Source organism: Desmodus rotundus, chromosome 8 (genome assembly GCF_022682495.2).
Source record: "Desmodus rotundus isolate HL8 chromosome 8, HLdesRot8A.1, whole genome shotgun sequence".
NCBI classification, from domain to species: domain Eukaryota; kingdom Metazoa; phylum Chordata; class Mammalia; order Chiroptera; family Phyllostomidae; genus Desmodus; species Desmodus rotundus.
Genome location: NC_071394.1, coordinates 10,150,482 through 10,166,977, shown reverse-complemented (window position 1 = coordinate 10,166,977; position 16,496 = coordinate 10,150,482). Strand labels below are relative to the sequence as shown.

At 42.9% G+C, this 16,496-nt stretch overlaps 1 protein-coding gene across 5 annotated transcripts in view; it reads left to right on the top strand.

Moving 5' to 3' along the window:
• The window catches only part of NSMCE2 (NSE2 (MMS21) homolog, SMC5-SMC6 complex SUMO ligase), a 201,057-nt gene that overhangs the window by 106,420 nt on the left and 78,141 nt on the right, over positions 1 to 16,496 (top strand). The window lies entirely within an intron of this gene.

Sequence of the window (16,496 nt, the reverse complement as noted above, 5' to 3'; positions counted from 1 at the left end):
GAGTCAGGCTTTTTACCACTTCTGAAGTAGTCGTCCTGGCTTTGTGGGTTGGGACAGCTTCTTACGATACAAAAGTTAGCATTTCCTAAAGCAAACCAGGTAGCACATACAGTATGTTTTACACTGATAGGAGGAATTACTGAAAAGGGAAAGAATGTATTCGCTTCCTTCATTAAGTGTTTGGCCCACAGGGAGAGGTTTACCATGACGGCCAATAGCATGAAGGCCACCCCTCCGTGTGTCTGTGGGTCCGTCCGTGTCTGTGTGTTGCGTGTGCGTCACGTCTGCACTTGGCTTTTGTTTGTAATCCACTGTAGAACAGTCCTTCCTAACCATCAGCTCCCAGCGACAATATTCCTTAAACTGTTAGGATAGTGGACTCTCTGGGCAGTCTGAAAATTACCCTAAAAATGTGTACACACATAAAATGTTGGGTGCAATTTCACGGCATTCGTGTACCCTTACTCCCACGTGTGGATCCCTGCCGGGCTCCAGGCTGTCCCAGCCTGGAATTCCAAAGCTCCCTGCTCGGACGGCCACTGGTGGTCACTGGAAATGCACTCACACGCCGACACTCGCCGAGCGCCCACTGTGCGCCAGGAACCGTGCAGGGCACTGCAGCACAGGGAGAAGGACGGGGTCCGCCACCCACACGCACCCGCAGCTGCGGGGACAGGACAGGGCAGGGCAGGGCAGGGCGGGACGGACAGAGCGGTGCAAGTGTAGGGTGCTGTGGAGCGCACGTAAGATGAGCGTGTAGTCAGCTTTGGAGCGTCTGGAAATTCTTAGAATGAAGCCTGCGTTGTTCTCCCAAGTGGAAGGAATGCTGGGTACAAAGTTAAGAGAGTTACAGACTGTGTGTTATGTTGAGAAATTTTAAAGGGCCTAAGTTGAGGGATGATAGAAACTATCTGTGACTGAAAAAGTTGGCTTCGACTGGAGCATGGAGCATGGCTCGGGTGGGGGAAGCGGCGCTGGAGGCCGGGGTGGGGGTGGCTTTGGTAGCGAGCCTAGTAGCAATGTAGCGAGTTTAACTAAAGGACTGACAGTCCGGGTGAAGGGGAGAGGGCGAGTTGAGAGCGTATGTATTGGATTGACTGAATTAATTCTTCAGCGAGTATTGGTTGTGCTGCTGTGTGTTAGACACTGTGTTAGATGTGGTGACAGGCGAGAGACACTGTCTTTGTCCTCAAGTCTAGTAGTGATGATGACTTGCAGGCTTCAGGAGTGGACAGCTCAGGGGGTGACGGTGCCTCCCACCGGGGGGAAGTAGATGTGTGTCTCAGACCAAAGGTCCCCGGGCAGGAGAAGTGCTTCTTTTGGCTATAAGTACCCCTTCTGAGGTTTCAGGACGTCCTTGTAGTTGTGAATCGCGGTGTCTGAGAGGTTGCTGATGGGAGAGAGTTGCTGTGTGAACAGCAGTTGGAGGCTGGCCCGGGGGTGGAGGCCTTAGAACCTCTGACACAGATGAGAGGGGGAGCTGCGAAGTGGATGAGATCACCCAGGAGGAGCATATAGAGGGAGAGGACAGGAGGGCCCAGCACTGGAGGAAGCTGAGGGGAGAGCCGGGAGTGTGTAAGGAGTGGAAAGCACGTTCCAAGGTGGAGCCAGCGGTGCAGCCGGGAGGGTTGCAGCCTGGCGGCGACAGTTCAGCACTTCAGCACTTCAGCGTGTATTGGAGAGGCTTGCGGTTCAGGGTGATAACCTGAGTTCACATACTCGACTCCCCGCGTTCCCCAGCACCTCAGCTAAAGGGAGTCGTGAATCACGCACGACAGGGCTCCGGTGGTCAGCAAAAAACAGTGAAAAGGTTTTCTGCTATGTGAATTATATCTCAATAAAGCTATTAAGTAAAGAGAATAATAATGATGAAAATCGCTCTAAAACATGTTTATGTTTACCACCAGGTTGTCAGTTCAAAAATGAATCAACTACAAGCATTCACAGGCGGGGATGAGGTGGGGTGGAATGAGGGAGAAGATGTTATACACAAAAGGCAAATAAATTTGTATCCAGTCACTTAGTAGCACTATCTGGGAAAAGCAATGACTCATCACCATAGATATTAGAGAGGAAAGGGTTGTTACTCAAATTTTACAGCCGGGCGAGGCATCTTTTCTTGGCAACAAAAAGATTATCTTTGACATTGAACAACTTTCAAATATGCCAGTCTTGTGCTTGCCCTAAAAAAAAATATGGGAAGATATCCTAGAACTGAACAAGTAAAATTAGTAAGAATGAAGAACCCAAAGAACCCGCTAAGGGGAAGAAATTGTAATACGAGTATTTTTAAGTGGTATGGACTTAACTGTAAGTAACAGTTGTTAATATAGTAGTAAGTAGTAATCATGTGTAATGATTACTGGTCCCTCAGAAAGAGTAATGTAACAGCCCAATAATAGCGGGGATCTGTGATCATCAAGTGTTTCGACAGTTCGGCAGAAGGAAGATGGAAGAGTACAGGGAGACTCCAAAATGCTGCTTCATGGTTGGCGCCAAGACAAAGTTTAAAGTTAAGCTTTGCTAGTGTAGAAATAGGGTGACTGACTTTCCAGTCAATTGGACAAGAGTTGGCAGGGGGCACTTTAATGCATAAAGAACAGAACACTGTGGAGTAAAATTAAAACTGAGAGTGTATATTTCCATACGGTGACTACCCTATTCTATTAAAAGGCAAGGATTCAAATTGATTTTTTTAAATCAGCCATAATATGACCCAGAGGCATACCTAAAAAAAAGGAGGTATAAAGCTGTAGTAGTAGAGGGAATTCTTAAAATATATATATTTTTTAAAAAGTAGTATTTTAACTCTATGACAATAAAGGGCAATCTGTAAAATGAATAACCAAAAATAAATTTTTAAAAATAACCAGAATTGACTCAAAATGACTAACACTATGAATGACATTGACAAAAAGAGAATTAAAGGGAAGATTTCTTCCTCCCCAAAAGTGCAAATTCTACACATACTCATTGTTAAATGTTGTGAAATCTTAAAGAAACAGATACTTCCTGTGTTTTCTAATCTATTTCAAATCATGAAAAAATATGGAAAACCTCCCAATTTACTTTATGAAGCTAGGATGACTATGACCAAATTCAGTATGTTTTTTCTTTTTCTTAAAATGTAACACTTTTACTTACAACTACATATATGAAATCTTAAGCCAAATACTAGCAGGGAATCGTAAATACTGTCAGTTCTGATTTGTGTCAATAAAGTAGCATTTGTTTGCTGTTAGAAAACCAACAGTACAATAATCACACTGAGAGATCGGAAGAGGAAAGCTTTTCCAGCAATTTATTCCTATGAACCAGCCATCACTCTGGTGATCCAGCAGTGACCAAAGCAACCAAAGTCCCTTTCTTGGTGAAACCTAAGTTCCGCTTGAAAACAATAAGAAATAGACAGACACTTAGTGTAAAAGCAGGGGTAAGATTTTGTTGTATGATAGATTTTCAAATCAGTGCGGGAAAGTTGGCTATTTGAGAAAATTTTTGGAGCCATAGGCTAATGTTTTAATGACAAATCCAAAATGTATACTTTAAAATGCATTCCAGATATATTAAAGATTTTATTTTTAAAAATTAAAACTGAGTATGAGAAGCTATAATCAGGGAATATTTATATTAACTCATGCTCTGTTAGACATTTTCACTCATGTCAGAAAGAGTTGTTCTTGGAAAGATTTAGGAGCTGAAGGATAGTGTCGCTCCGTTTCCCAGATAATAAAGACAAAAGCAAGTACTTCAAACTTGCAGTCAGCAAAGCATAACATGTTTGGAAGATGTATTAGAAGGTTACAAAGAACTGAAACTTCAAAGGGTAAAACCCAACATCAGTACTTGATACATTTTTTGCAGCCAAAGTCCAGCTGTGCTAATAAGACTCATGAACATTTTCCAAGTGGTTCCTGAAACGTAGATATTGTTCCAGTGCTTTTTACATGCCCTGCCTCATGTAAACAGTGCTTAAAGCAATCATCTGAAGTGGGTTCAGATAATATTTTACATATTTTACTGGTAAAGACAGGAAGAACAGAAAGGTCTCAGTAGCTTGCTTTGCCTGCGGGCACCTATTGGCAGAGCCAAGGTTCACACCCAGTCTGGTGCCCAGGTCCGCTCTCCTAACCATTGTGCTGGACCAAATGCGGCTCCTAATTTTCTGATTAGTCCTGAAGTTCTCAGAAACAGGCTCCTGAAGGTGAATTCAGGGAGGGGAACTTTTTAACTTAATTCGTCTGGAGAATAAATTTGGATGATAGCTCCTCAGCTCACAGCTGCAAAATCCATTTGGAGTTTGGGAGGGATCCTTTTCTCACCTATGGCCAGTCTTTGCCGGGAGATCTTCCTGGGGAGTGTTTGGAACTCAAACTTCCTTCAGTTGCCAAAATAACCTTCAGAAAGTCACTTTGAAGTATTTTTGAGCAAAGTATGTTTCTGTTTACTCCAAAACAAATGAGCGGGCTTAAATGCCACTCGGGGTCATCAGCCTGCATTTGTGAGGCTGATTTTTCTCAGTTGTGACTGTGCGCAGCATGGCCCCTGCTGAGTCGTCCATCCCGCAGCAGGCAGGCAAGAGGGCAGGGCGTCCATCAAGCAGGAACACTGTGTGATGTTGAGCAGGGTTTTTATGCAAAAAAAAAAAAAAAAAAAATCCCGAATCTGCCATTGTTTTAATATTTTAACTTCACAATATATTTTTTAATTTCCAACATTGAAGGCAGGCTTGAGTTTTTTTGTGTTTATTTAAGGTGATAGGGACTTTTAAAAACATTCTGAAACACTATTTTCTATGTTTGCTTATTGGTATGGAAAGGTAATCTTCACCCGAGGATATGTTTATTGAGTTTTAGAGAGAAGGGAAGGGAATAGGAGAGAGAGAGGGGGAGAGAGAGAAAGATAGAGGGAGAGACAGAGAAACACTGATCACTTGCCTCCTATACACGCCCCAGCTGGGTATCAAACCCACGAGCTTTTGGTGTACAGGATGACGCTCCACCCAGCTGAACCACCCGGCCAGGGCAAAGCTGAGGCTTTTTAAGCAACGTTCGATGAGTTGCCCAAGTTCTGACAGGGACTAAGTGTCAGAGCTGAGATTTGAACTTGGACCTGTGGTCTGAAGACTTTTTTCCCTACAGTATACTATACTATATTGCCTCCACAAGACACAGATCCCAGAAGGGGAAGCAGGCTTGGGGTTAGGACACCGTGTCTGGCTTTTTAACATAATGAGTTTGAGAGATTTATACAATATCAATTTGGAGCTAACCCTTTGGAAGTACGGTCTCGAGTCTGAGGAAAGAGCTACAGACATCCTTAGAAGTGCCATCAGGAGATGCTCATAGCCTTAGAAATAGATGAGATTTGGGGGGAGCAGGGTACTCAAGTTCTGGAGCGAAGCCAGGCCATTCAAAGCATGTTGCCTACCAGCTGTGCGCCTTGGGTGAATCTCTTCACCCCTTAAGCCTAGCTTTTCTTACCTGTAAAGTGAGGATTAATTGAAATCATAGTACACAGAAGTACTTAACATTGTGCCTGGCAAATGGTAAACTTGGCTGTTTATTGTTTTCTATATTGCTTTCTCAGGTTAGAGAGAAAGAACTGTCCTCCCACATGGTGTCTAAGAAAAGCTAGGCGACACCTGAAATAGGGAGACACACAGGGAGCTTATCTGAGCTCCGTGAGTTCCTTGTTACCTTGTCTTGAAGAATGTCGGATCGTGTTATCAGATAGAGAATGTGAACTAGCAGGTGTACACAGATTCTGATGCTTTTTCTGTGCGCATCCCAAAGGCTTGCTTAAAGGAGATACATAAGGAAGTACTGAGTGATAACGATGAACCCCCAAGGGGCAGGCTTTTTGGGGCACCACACAAGAAAGATACAGCAGCTGGGCGTTTGGGGAATTCCTGCAGTGTCTCAGCTGGATCACATGAGGGGTTTTATTTTTCTGTTTAACTTTTCATTTTATCTCTGATATCAGTTCCAGGGGATTTTTTCACTTCTCAGGTGTTGTGCTGGGTAAGAAGCAGTAACTGCATAAACATTGGGTAGGGAGTGCTGATGGTGTTATAAATATACCTCTTAGTTTTTCTTGTAAAAACAGCATCTCATGATATTTATTATGAAATTGCCAAATCAGTGCTGAGCCTTCCCTCTGGAGAGCTTCTGAGGAAGTCATATAGGCCATCTGATTTACAAGAGAATTACATTTAGGAAACTACATTTTCTAAGTGTTACACCACACAGAAAGAATTCTGAGGAAAAAAGTACATTCCCTTGGGATGATTTTATTTTCTTGGTAAAAGGCTACCGTGTGTTCAGTTAATTGTCAGTTTTCACTGATTTTTTTATTTTTATTTTTTGTAGTTACAGTCATAATTTCTCCTATAAGATTATCTAGTGTTTTGGAAGCTCCTCAGAAAACCTAGAAGAGGTGAAATATTTCCAGGTTTAAAGTATGTGTTTCTAAAGCTATAATTAGGTGTCTCTCTGCGAATTAGCAAACTAATTTTTTTTTATTTAGTCAAAATTCACATTTTAGAGTTAGACTTGTACTTGATCCTAATTGATGTCCAATTATTTCATTTTCTTTGACTTTAAAAAAAATATTTTATTTATTTATTTTTAGAGAGATGGGAAGGGAGGGAGAAAGAGAGGGAGAGAAACATCAGTGTGTGGTTGCTTCTCACACACCGCCCACCGGCGACCTGGCCTGCAACCCAGGCATGCGCCCCGACTGGAAATTGAACCAGTGACCCTTTGGTTTGCAGGCCGGCGCTCAATCCGCTGAGCCACACCAGCTAGGGCTCATTTTCTTTGACTTTAATAATCACCTTTAATGAGTCAAACTTGAATGCCTCTGTTGCTCACATTTGTGTCTCAGTCATGTTTAAAGATGTTGCTAGCTAAGGCCTTATGCATTCTTCCGCATTCTTCTGAATGGCCGGCGCGTGTCACCGCAGAGTGTGTGAGCATCAGTGTGCCACAGGATGTTCTACCAAGACGCGTAGTGCATCATCAGGTCACCCATCACCATGACAGCTGTGAGTGGGGCCCAGTTTGCAAAAGCAAATAGTACCCCCCCCCAAAAGGAAGAAAATGAACAGTACTCATCATTCACGGTCTGAGGTTTAATTAGCTCTGACTTGCTAAAAGAAACTGAGTGAGTAAATAGTATAACTTGCCATATATGGCAAATTCTGACTCATTGCTGTTTTTATGTAACCGACCCACATAGATTCCTTGCAATATTCTGTTATCTATACACCTCAGCAGTTTTGTTTGCTTGCTTTATGGGTTAATTTTTTGTGAAATTAAGGATTATAACTTGATTATCTCATAAATCCCTCCCCTTTCTAAAATGCTGTGAGACATTAAGCCTCATTTTCTTAGGCTCCATCCTCTTGCCAGTGGATGTGGTTGAGTTGTCCGGAACCTCCCAGGTGTAAGTGACTGACTGACACTGGGGCCTCTGTGCAGGCAGCTGGGTGCAGAAGTGGGTCCATTTGTTCAGCAGACAGATGCCATGTTCACGAGGCCAACAAGAGCTCCGAAGTCAGTAGAGAACTGTGGTGGTTTTACAGCATGGCCCCCCAAATTCTTTGACACTCCTCCCATCAAAAGGTGGGGCTCCACCTCCTCCCCTTGAATCTGGGTTCTGTGCCTACCTGACAGTAGACGGTGGCAGACGTCTATTCAGTTTCTGCATCCAGACCTTAAGAAATGAGCAGTTTCCACTTCCTGTGTCTTGGGGACACTTGCTGTTAGAACCTAGCTACCGTGCTATGAAGGAGCCTACATCGCCCCTTGGAAAAAGAGCTGGGTGGCGAGCATCCACTTGGTAGCTCTGTGACTGAGCCACACTGGAGAAGATTCTCCAGCTCCGGGAGAGCTGCCCCAGCCGACACGCCGTTCTCACCGAGCCCTGCCCAAATTGCAGATTCATGAGCAAATAAATGACTGTTGTGCTAAGCCGCTCAGTTTTGTTGCCAGAACAAGAAGGCAGACACACAAACAAGCAATTCTGAAGCAGTGTGGAATTATGATGACAGTGATCTGTAGTGGGTATCACAGCAACACTGAGGAGAGACACCTAATCCTCAGTATCAAGGAAGACTTCCTCAAGGAGATGACAAGTGGACTGAGTCTTGAGTGAGTAAGGGTTAGCCAGGTGTGGGCAGGGGCGGCGGGGTGTTCTGGGAAGAAGGGACAATAGTGTGGTCAGAACTAAGGCAGGGTAGAAAATGCTGTTCCAGTTTACAGACTAGGAAGTGCGAGTCCCTGAGTCTTTTTTCAGTTTTGCCACACTGCAGTTTTGGAGCTGGAACTAGATTGGGCTCCTCTAACCCAACCTCCCCTTTTGGAAGTGAAGCAGCTGAGTCAGCAGCAAGGTGAAGCAAAAGAATGCAGATATCCCCAGTTGGGGGTCTGGGAACCTACTCTGAGCGACACCTGTGGGAGGAGTCAGGCCTCTATACCGCATTGATCAGCCACTGGATGCTATCACCCAGGAAGAGCCGTGACCTTGGGCAAGGAGACTCTTTGGCTAACACAGTACCCAAAGAGGGCTGAGAGCAGAGAACAATTCTACTATCATTACTCCGAGCCACTTCATTCCTGAGGACAGCCTGTGAGGCACCTGTACACATGACTTTAAATTCTAGCTCTGCCACTTCCCAGTCACTCAGCAAGCTGGTTATATTAGGGAGACTCTGCATTCAGCTTCTTTAACCTTCAGGATCCTCTACTAGAAAAGGAAAAATAATGGGAAAACTAAGTCTTGGTTTCCTTATTTGTAAAATAGGAAGAATAATTGCACTCCCCTTTTGGGAAGGGCGTTACGAGGATCTGCTGAGATCATAAAGTACCTACTTTTAAAAGACTAGTTACTGTACGTCAAGTTTCTAGTTAAGTGCCAGATACGTAATATTTGCCACGAAAGTTCCTCAATAAATACTTCATTTAAAAATGTTTCAGAGATGCTCAGTGACTTTCTAGAGGCCAAAGTCAGTGTTACAGCCAGAGCTGGAATGCATCTACTTACACTACTCTTGGGTTTGAGTTTCAAATCAAGGAATATGGGAGGAGACGTCTCTCCAATGAGTCAGAGCATGGTGTAAGGGATGGGTCCCAGAATGTGACTTTGCCCTGGAGAGTCCAATTCCTGAGGCTAAGGCGCTGGTGTTAGCCAGTGTGACAATGTGTTTTTCGGTATGGAACCAAGAAGATAAAACTAAGGATGAAGTCATCTGAGTAGCAGTACTGCACCAAAACCGCACTATTGCAAAAGGCTGCTTACAGTTTGGGACAGGCTACTTTGATTCATTGGGGATGTGTACACACACACACACACACACACACACGCTTATGAGGGTGGGCAAAAGTAGGTTAAGAGTGGTTGAGTACACAAAACAGAGTTTATTCTTGTATTACTGTTTACTAAATATTGTATTATATTCCATACAGATGACTGTAAACCTACTTTTGCCCACCCTACGTATACACATACATAAACACATACAGGTATTAACAGTGGCTGGACTTTTTCCGTACAGACCTTCACACGTACATATACATGACTGGACTGTAGTGCATCTTCTCCAGATCTGACTGTTTTCCCTGAAAGGTCGATACTCTAGTCCTGCAGGCTCCCTCACGTAGGGGATGTTGAACCAGGGATAATTTACTCTCTCGGGGCTTGCGTTTCCTCTCTAGCATGAGGAACTGATGTAGGTTAGCGCCTTCAAGTTCTGTCATGGCTTAGTTCTTTAATTCCCAGTGTACCCTACAGCACAGACTTAGACAGAACAGGCCTATTTGCTCCTACAGATAAACGATCTTAACTCCATGTGCACAGAGGAGCACGGTGTGTGGAACAGACAACTCCCAGGGAAGATGGAGAGAAATCGCTGTTTTGTGGGTCAGCCCGAGTGCGCCATACTCATCACAGGATCATGTCCTTCCCTGCAGTTTTTTTGTGGAATCCTCCAGTTTTGTCGTTTAACATTTATCAACAATCACTATTGTGTTGGAGACCATGCGGGGCAAGTTTGTGCAAGCTGCACCCCACTTTATTCGCCAAGGCAGAGAGTGGAGAGGCAGTCGAGGTCACAAGGCTGGAAATGTAGAACTTCTTGCTTTCTATCAGAAAACGCCAAGGCTGTCAAATGTAGTCTCGATCCGGTGTCGTAAAGCCCTCATTGTTTATAGAAGTATCTTCTTTTTTTTCTTCTTTCAGTTTTTCAGTTTGGCTTCACTGCTGTTACTGTTCGCATGTAATTGGGTTTATGACTTGAGTAGCTTTTGAAATTTTGGCAACTAATCTCTCATTGGAGAGTCATCATGCTTAAGGCATTTTAATATAACTTTTGTTAATATCTTGAAATCTGGGAATTTAATGAGTGTACTTATACTTTTAAGTTTGTTCTTGCCTGAACCATTTTACATTTTCACAGAACAAGTATTTAATCCAGGGGTGTCGAGCCTGCAGCCCCCTGCAGCCCAGGATGGCTGTGACTGCGGCCCAACACAAAATCGTAAATTTACTTAAAACATTATGAGATTTTTTTGTGATTACGTGTTGCAATGTATTTAATGTGTGGCCCAAGACAGCTCTTCTTCCAATGTGGTGCAGAGATGCCAGAAGGTTTGATACCCCTGATCCTTATGATTTTGTAACCAAGGGATTTAAAGATTAACTTTGAAAATAGGTCAAGGAAAAACATCTACTTTGTTTTACAGCTAATCAGGCAAGGAAGTAAAAAAAAAGAAAAAAGAAAAAGCAATTTAGAAGCTTTTGAAATGCATTTGTGAAATTAGTTTTATGTAATTTTCTGAAAGCTGTTCTCTGAAGCTGAAGTATGAGTCAAAGTTTCCTTTAGTTTTTCCCTTTTTCATTCATCCATTCATTATTATTCATCCATTCATTGTTCATCCATCCATTCACCAAATGTTGCTCCAGACACTCGGGTGACAGAGATAAATAAGACAGCAAGAGCTTACTGTGCCCGTCGTCTGCAGGGAAAAACTGGGGAGCTCGATGCCCCCAGCCACAGTCTAGCGTCGTGGCTGAGCTTTGGGGCGCAGGGGCAGGGGTGTCGGTGGTTTCCCGGCACTCACTAGTAAGCGGCATGACTTGAGGTGAGACCCATTCTGTGTCCATTTCCTCGTCTCTGAAATGGTGTTGCTCACCCTATTTACTTCATAGTGTTGGTGGAAAAATCAAATGAAATAGAGATTTTGAAATCACTATTATACAAAGACAAGTAGTAATCTTGTAACTGGCAAGTGGTTCCAACCATTTCATTGCCTCTGTGAGAAGGGTTGAGGATGAGTACATGTCTGTTGTTCTTTTGAACTAGATCTGTATGTTTACAATGGTCAGCATTGCCACTTCTTCCACGCGTACAGCTACCCTTCTTCCTGCCCACGGGGCAGAAACTTCATAATGAGGTAGCAGGGAGAATGGTATCTACAGCTGGTAATACTTGTTTACAAAATATGATTCAATCCATATGTGCATTAAATCCACAAGCGTTAGTGACCAGACTAAGTGGGCAGAGAGAGGGATAAGGGCTGAGATGATCTCCATCTGCAACAAGCCCAGACTTCAACTTGAACATTCAAACTGGCCAAATAGAAGTCATTATCTTAATTGCAGTTTCCAGAGGATCTGTACAGAGGTGTCCATTTGACCCTCTAACGTTTCTAGACATCGGAACATTAGACACTGTCTTAGACATTGGAATGTCCATTTATCCCTACTGGATAGACCAGATCACCTTACGAAGAAACTAAAAAATTGCTTCTAGCTTCTGCTAAGTTTCGGTCTACCATGTTGGTGCTCTAGAATGAGACAAGAGGTCGGATCTTTTCTAGAGCAAACCCAGTCCTGGACCAACTCTACAATCCCTGTCAAGTATCAGCTCTAGAATACAGAGATTTTTGTGTTTTATTCACTGCTGTCTCCCCAGTGCCTAGGACAGTGCCTAAGAACCAGCACTCACTGAAAGTGTTTGGAATGAATGGTAGTGTCAGTCTACCATATAGAGTCTAATGATACTTTCATACCCCCAGATTGATGGCTTCTTGAAAACAGGGACTGTACTTTATTGGTGTCCAGATTTCTAGTATCTGGCACATAATTGGTGTTCTGGGTGTTGGTCAGATGCACATGTGGACAAGCACAGCCAGGCCTGGGATGGATGCCCCGAGATCAGGACCTCCTGACCTCTCCCCAGAGTAAGCTCTATGAGCCAGAGAAGGACTTCCTCCCACGAAGTCTGAGCCATGGCCCAAAGTGGCCTGCTGTGAACGTGCAGTTCCACTGAAGTTTCTTTTTCCATCTTAGCTTCTCTGTTTATTTTAAATTTTCTACTCCATGCATCTTTCTTTCAAAAAATAACACTCAGCACAGTGGATAAAATTGGTATTCCAAGACGAAACCTCGTATATATTCTCTGCTGAGTCCCACCTGAGGCCGTTGCACCCCATGGCCCTTGTCCTTGCAACATGGCCCAGGACAGGGCAGCTGGTCTCCAAGCGGCTTCGGAATCTTGTAAGAAACCAAAAGGCCCAGAGAGAACTGGCACTGGGTAGGGGAGAGAAGTTGGGCCACTGGCCTGACTGACTTTCTGGGAGTTTTGTTACACCGTCTTCCAGCCTCATCGACTCTTCGGCTCTTCCTGAAATAACACTACTACTAAAAAGTTTCTTACCTCTTTCAGTACCTTCACATGTGTATATACCTCGTTTAATCTTCACAATTCTGGGGAAGTGATGTTTCTCTGTTTTCAGTGTTACTATTTACACAAATGAGGAATCTCGGACAAGGAACAGGGCTGGGACCAGGGTGAAACAAGTCAGGCACTCACCTCAGGCGCAAAATTTAAGAGAGTGCCAGAAAAACTTGGTAATCAAGATAAATACTAATTTATACAGCACTTTAAAAAGTCGAAATGTATGCAGAGTCCGACAGAGCCAAGATTAAGTAAGGGGAGGCAAGTGAGGTGAGTGTTCAGATTAAGTGCAGGGTCAATCAGATTCTGTCTTCATTTAAAATTTTATTTTGTTCAGCCCTGGCTGGTGTGGCTGAGTAGATTGAGCACCAGCCCGCAAACCAAAGGGTCACTGGTTCAATTCCCAGTCAGGGCACATGCCTGGATTGAAGGTCAGGTTCCCCAGTGGGTGGGGGGTGCGAGAGGCAACCACACATTGATGGTTTTCTCCCTCTATTTCTCTCTCCTTTCCCCTCTCTAAAAATAAATGAAGTCTTTAAAAAAAAAATGTAAACTTTAAAGAAAAGGATGAAAAAAACTAAAAATTTTATTTTGTTCATCGTGGATGTTTTGGCATTAATTTTGATTTTTGGAATATTGCATTAATATAGTCATTATCTTGATCAGTGAGTTTCTTTGTACCCCCTTAAAGTTTGCCCCTAAGGTCAGTGCCTTACTCACCTCATCCTAATTGCAGCCCTGTCTTTTCACATGGCTGGTAAGTACTAGGGCCTGCACTTGAACCAAGGCTTTCTGAGCCCCCATCACATTCTCTTTCTGACATACCACACAGCCGCTTAAAATGCCTAAGTTCCTTTGTCTCCAAGTATCTATTGGTCTTTGTTATTATTTAAATTTTCTTAAGCCCTATTATATCAGACTAATACTCCCTAATAACCTTCCCATATATTTTTTTGTAAGTGCATATTATGTGCCTTCTATTGATTTTTGTTTTAATTTTTTTCTTGTATTGATTCTAAAGAAAGGGGAAGGGAGGGAGAAAGAGTAGGAGAGAAACTTTAATGTGAGAAACATCGGTTGCCTCTCGCATGAGCCCCAACTACGGACTGAACCTGCAACCCAGTCATGTGCCCTGACGAGGAATCAAACCAGTGACCTTTCAGTTTGCAGGACTATGCCCAGCCAACTGACCCACACGGGCCAGGGCATTCACCCCCTATTGTTATAAATTATTTTATTTCTAAGCATTTCTGGGTGAATCTTATCTCAAGGACACACCACAAAAGTATTGCCTTGCTTCAAACTAAATTCTGTGACTGTAATTGAAAACATGAACACAGCTAACTCCGCAAGGGCTAGGGCAGGGCAGGCCAATTTTTTAAGCACCATCCAGTTGTAGAATGAAATAGTGGTTAGAATAGCAACCAGGAATTCAGCATCATGTCGTCTTTTTAAAAAGCTAACATTGCGTAGCTTTCTTTTAAATTAAATCAAAATTCCTACAGATTCTGCTCTTCAGTGAAATGTCTTGAGTAATACAAATAGTTCGTGGCAACCAGGACAAATGCCGTTGTTGTGTACACCTGCGGGAGGAGGGCACACAGGCTGTGTGGGGTACAAATGCTCTTTCTCTGTGAGGGTTTTGTTTTTCTAAACTACGTATCAATTGGTTCTGCTACATGAGGGGACGAGCAGAAAACTATCCAACTGATCACTTTTCTTACACTTGGCCTTCCTTCTGAATAACTTAGAAGCATCTTTGAGAATTTCAGCTCCACTCTACCTGTTGGGAGAAACAAAAAAAAAAGAAAAAGGAAAAGAAAGAAAGAAAGTCCTGGGAGCTTGAGATTCGAAATAGAAGGTAAAATAAAAGTAGTAGACTTTTGTTTTTCTTTGCATTTAAGTCTCAGTCAAGGTAGAGGAAGCTGAGGAGTGTTTATTAAGAAGGTTGAGGAGAGATGTTAGCAGTTACTGTGTTTCTGGGAATATCACAAGGCAAAAACTCTGATTTATAATAAATGAAGACATTGAACATTCGGTTCAAGGGCCAGACAGAAAAGCAGTAAAGGCTCCCCTTCCTAAGTATGTATTCTTTTATTGCTCTACTTTAGTGAGCACTGTAATGTACAGGGGCTTCCACTCATATGGTATTTTTTTAATATACTTTATTGATTATGCTATTACAGTCGTCCCATTTATTTTTATGGGAGTTTATGGGAAGTGAGACTAGAAGGTCAGGACTGAACTGCTGAGGGAGTTGAACGCTGGATCAAGAAACGAGTACTTTATCTTACAGGTGATGGGGAGCTATAGAAGGCTTTTGAATGAGGGGGAGCCTAATCAAACCAGTATTTTTTTTAAATTTTTTATACAAAAAAGAACAAAAGTTTATGCTCAAAAATATTTTGTTCTCAAAGTTTCTGTCTTCAGAAAGTTTAGTCTGGTGACATTATGAAGGAAAGAGAAGAAACTGGACACAGGAGAGGACTAATTTGTGTGTGAAAAGAGTGAGTATTTTGAGCAGTGTTTTTGGTTGGTTCAGTTAGAAATGCAGGGAAGGGGTGGCTGTGAGATACGTGGGAGAGGAAGTGGACATTTGTCACTGGGACTTGTGTTGGTTGTTAGGAGGAGAAAGAGGTTTAAAAATTAGGACCCCAAAGTTTTATCCTGGAGAATGATCAATCCATTACCCCAAAATAAATAAATAAAGGCAAAAGGAACTGTTTGGGGAGTGAAGAAAAAGATGGTCTACTCAGGCTCTCACATTTTTTTTGAAGCCATGGTGTGCTGAGCAATTGGAAACGTCCCTTAGGTGGTTGAGGGTGCACACCTGGATTTAGAGGTTGTATATCCAGGTAGAATGTTGAGGTTGCGGCAGGAGCAACAGAGGCCTGAGGTGGATACGTGTCCATCAGCTGGAAAGAGGAAGAAATGTCATAGGAGGAATGGTCTGGGAGGGAGGAGGTGCGAGGTCCCATAGAAGTGTGGGGGCTGAGGGGGAAGTAGTTTCAGGAAGAATGGTGCAGCCGGCAGGGCCAGAACTTGCAGAACAAAACTAATGAGTAATCGCAGGAGTCATCTTGAGCTTAGAAAACAAAAATTGAGATCCAGGAAGAGGAAGAGTGTCAAAAAGTAGGAAGCTAAAAGAAGAGGTGATTCTCTTCTATTGGATGACCATTATGTGAACTTCAAATGAAATTAACTGGATAAATGATATTTTCCTGGATGACTCGTAAACATTTTAAGTTTCTTGTGTTTTGTTGATTCAAAGACTTTTTAAATTGGATGATATTGGGGGATTAACATGGATTTGTCTCTTTTACTTTGAGGAAGAGAAGTTGGTTCATATATGGCTGTTTAGGTTTTATGTGTCCAATGGCATTTACAGCAAAGAAGTAAAATGCTGTTTTTCTTCACTTTTCTATCTACGGCAAACAAAACCATACCACTTTCCAATGACATGCCTCTGTATTCCAGTCACTCTTTGATTAATTTATCTTCGGTCCCTGTCATGACTTTGGGGAAGAGAAGTTTTTTACAGCAGGGGTTGTGGTAGATGTGTCCATGATCACTGCTTTCTACAGAATAATTAAGAACCTTGTTTCATGTGTCAAGTGTTTGCTTCTGGCAGTAGTTCATGGAATCTGACTAAATCTAAAAGCTTAGAAGGCAAACTTGAATCGTTGCAAAGAATAACTTGGTTCACTTGCGTCTTGATAACAAGACATCCTGAATTAGTCCTCATCATCTGTAG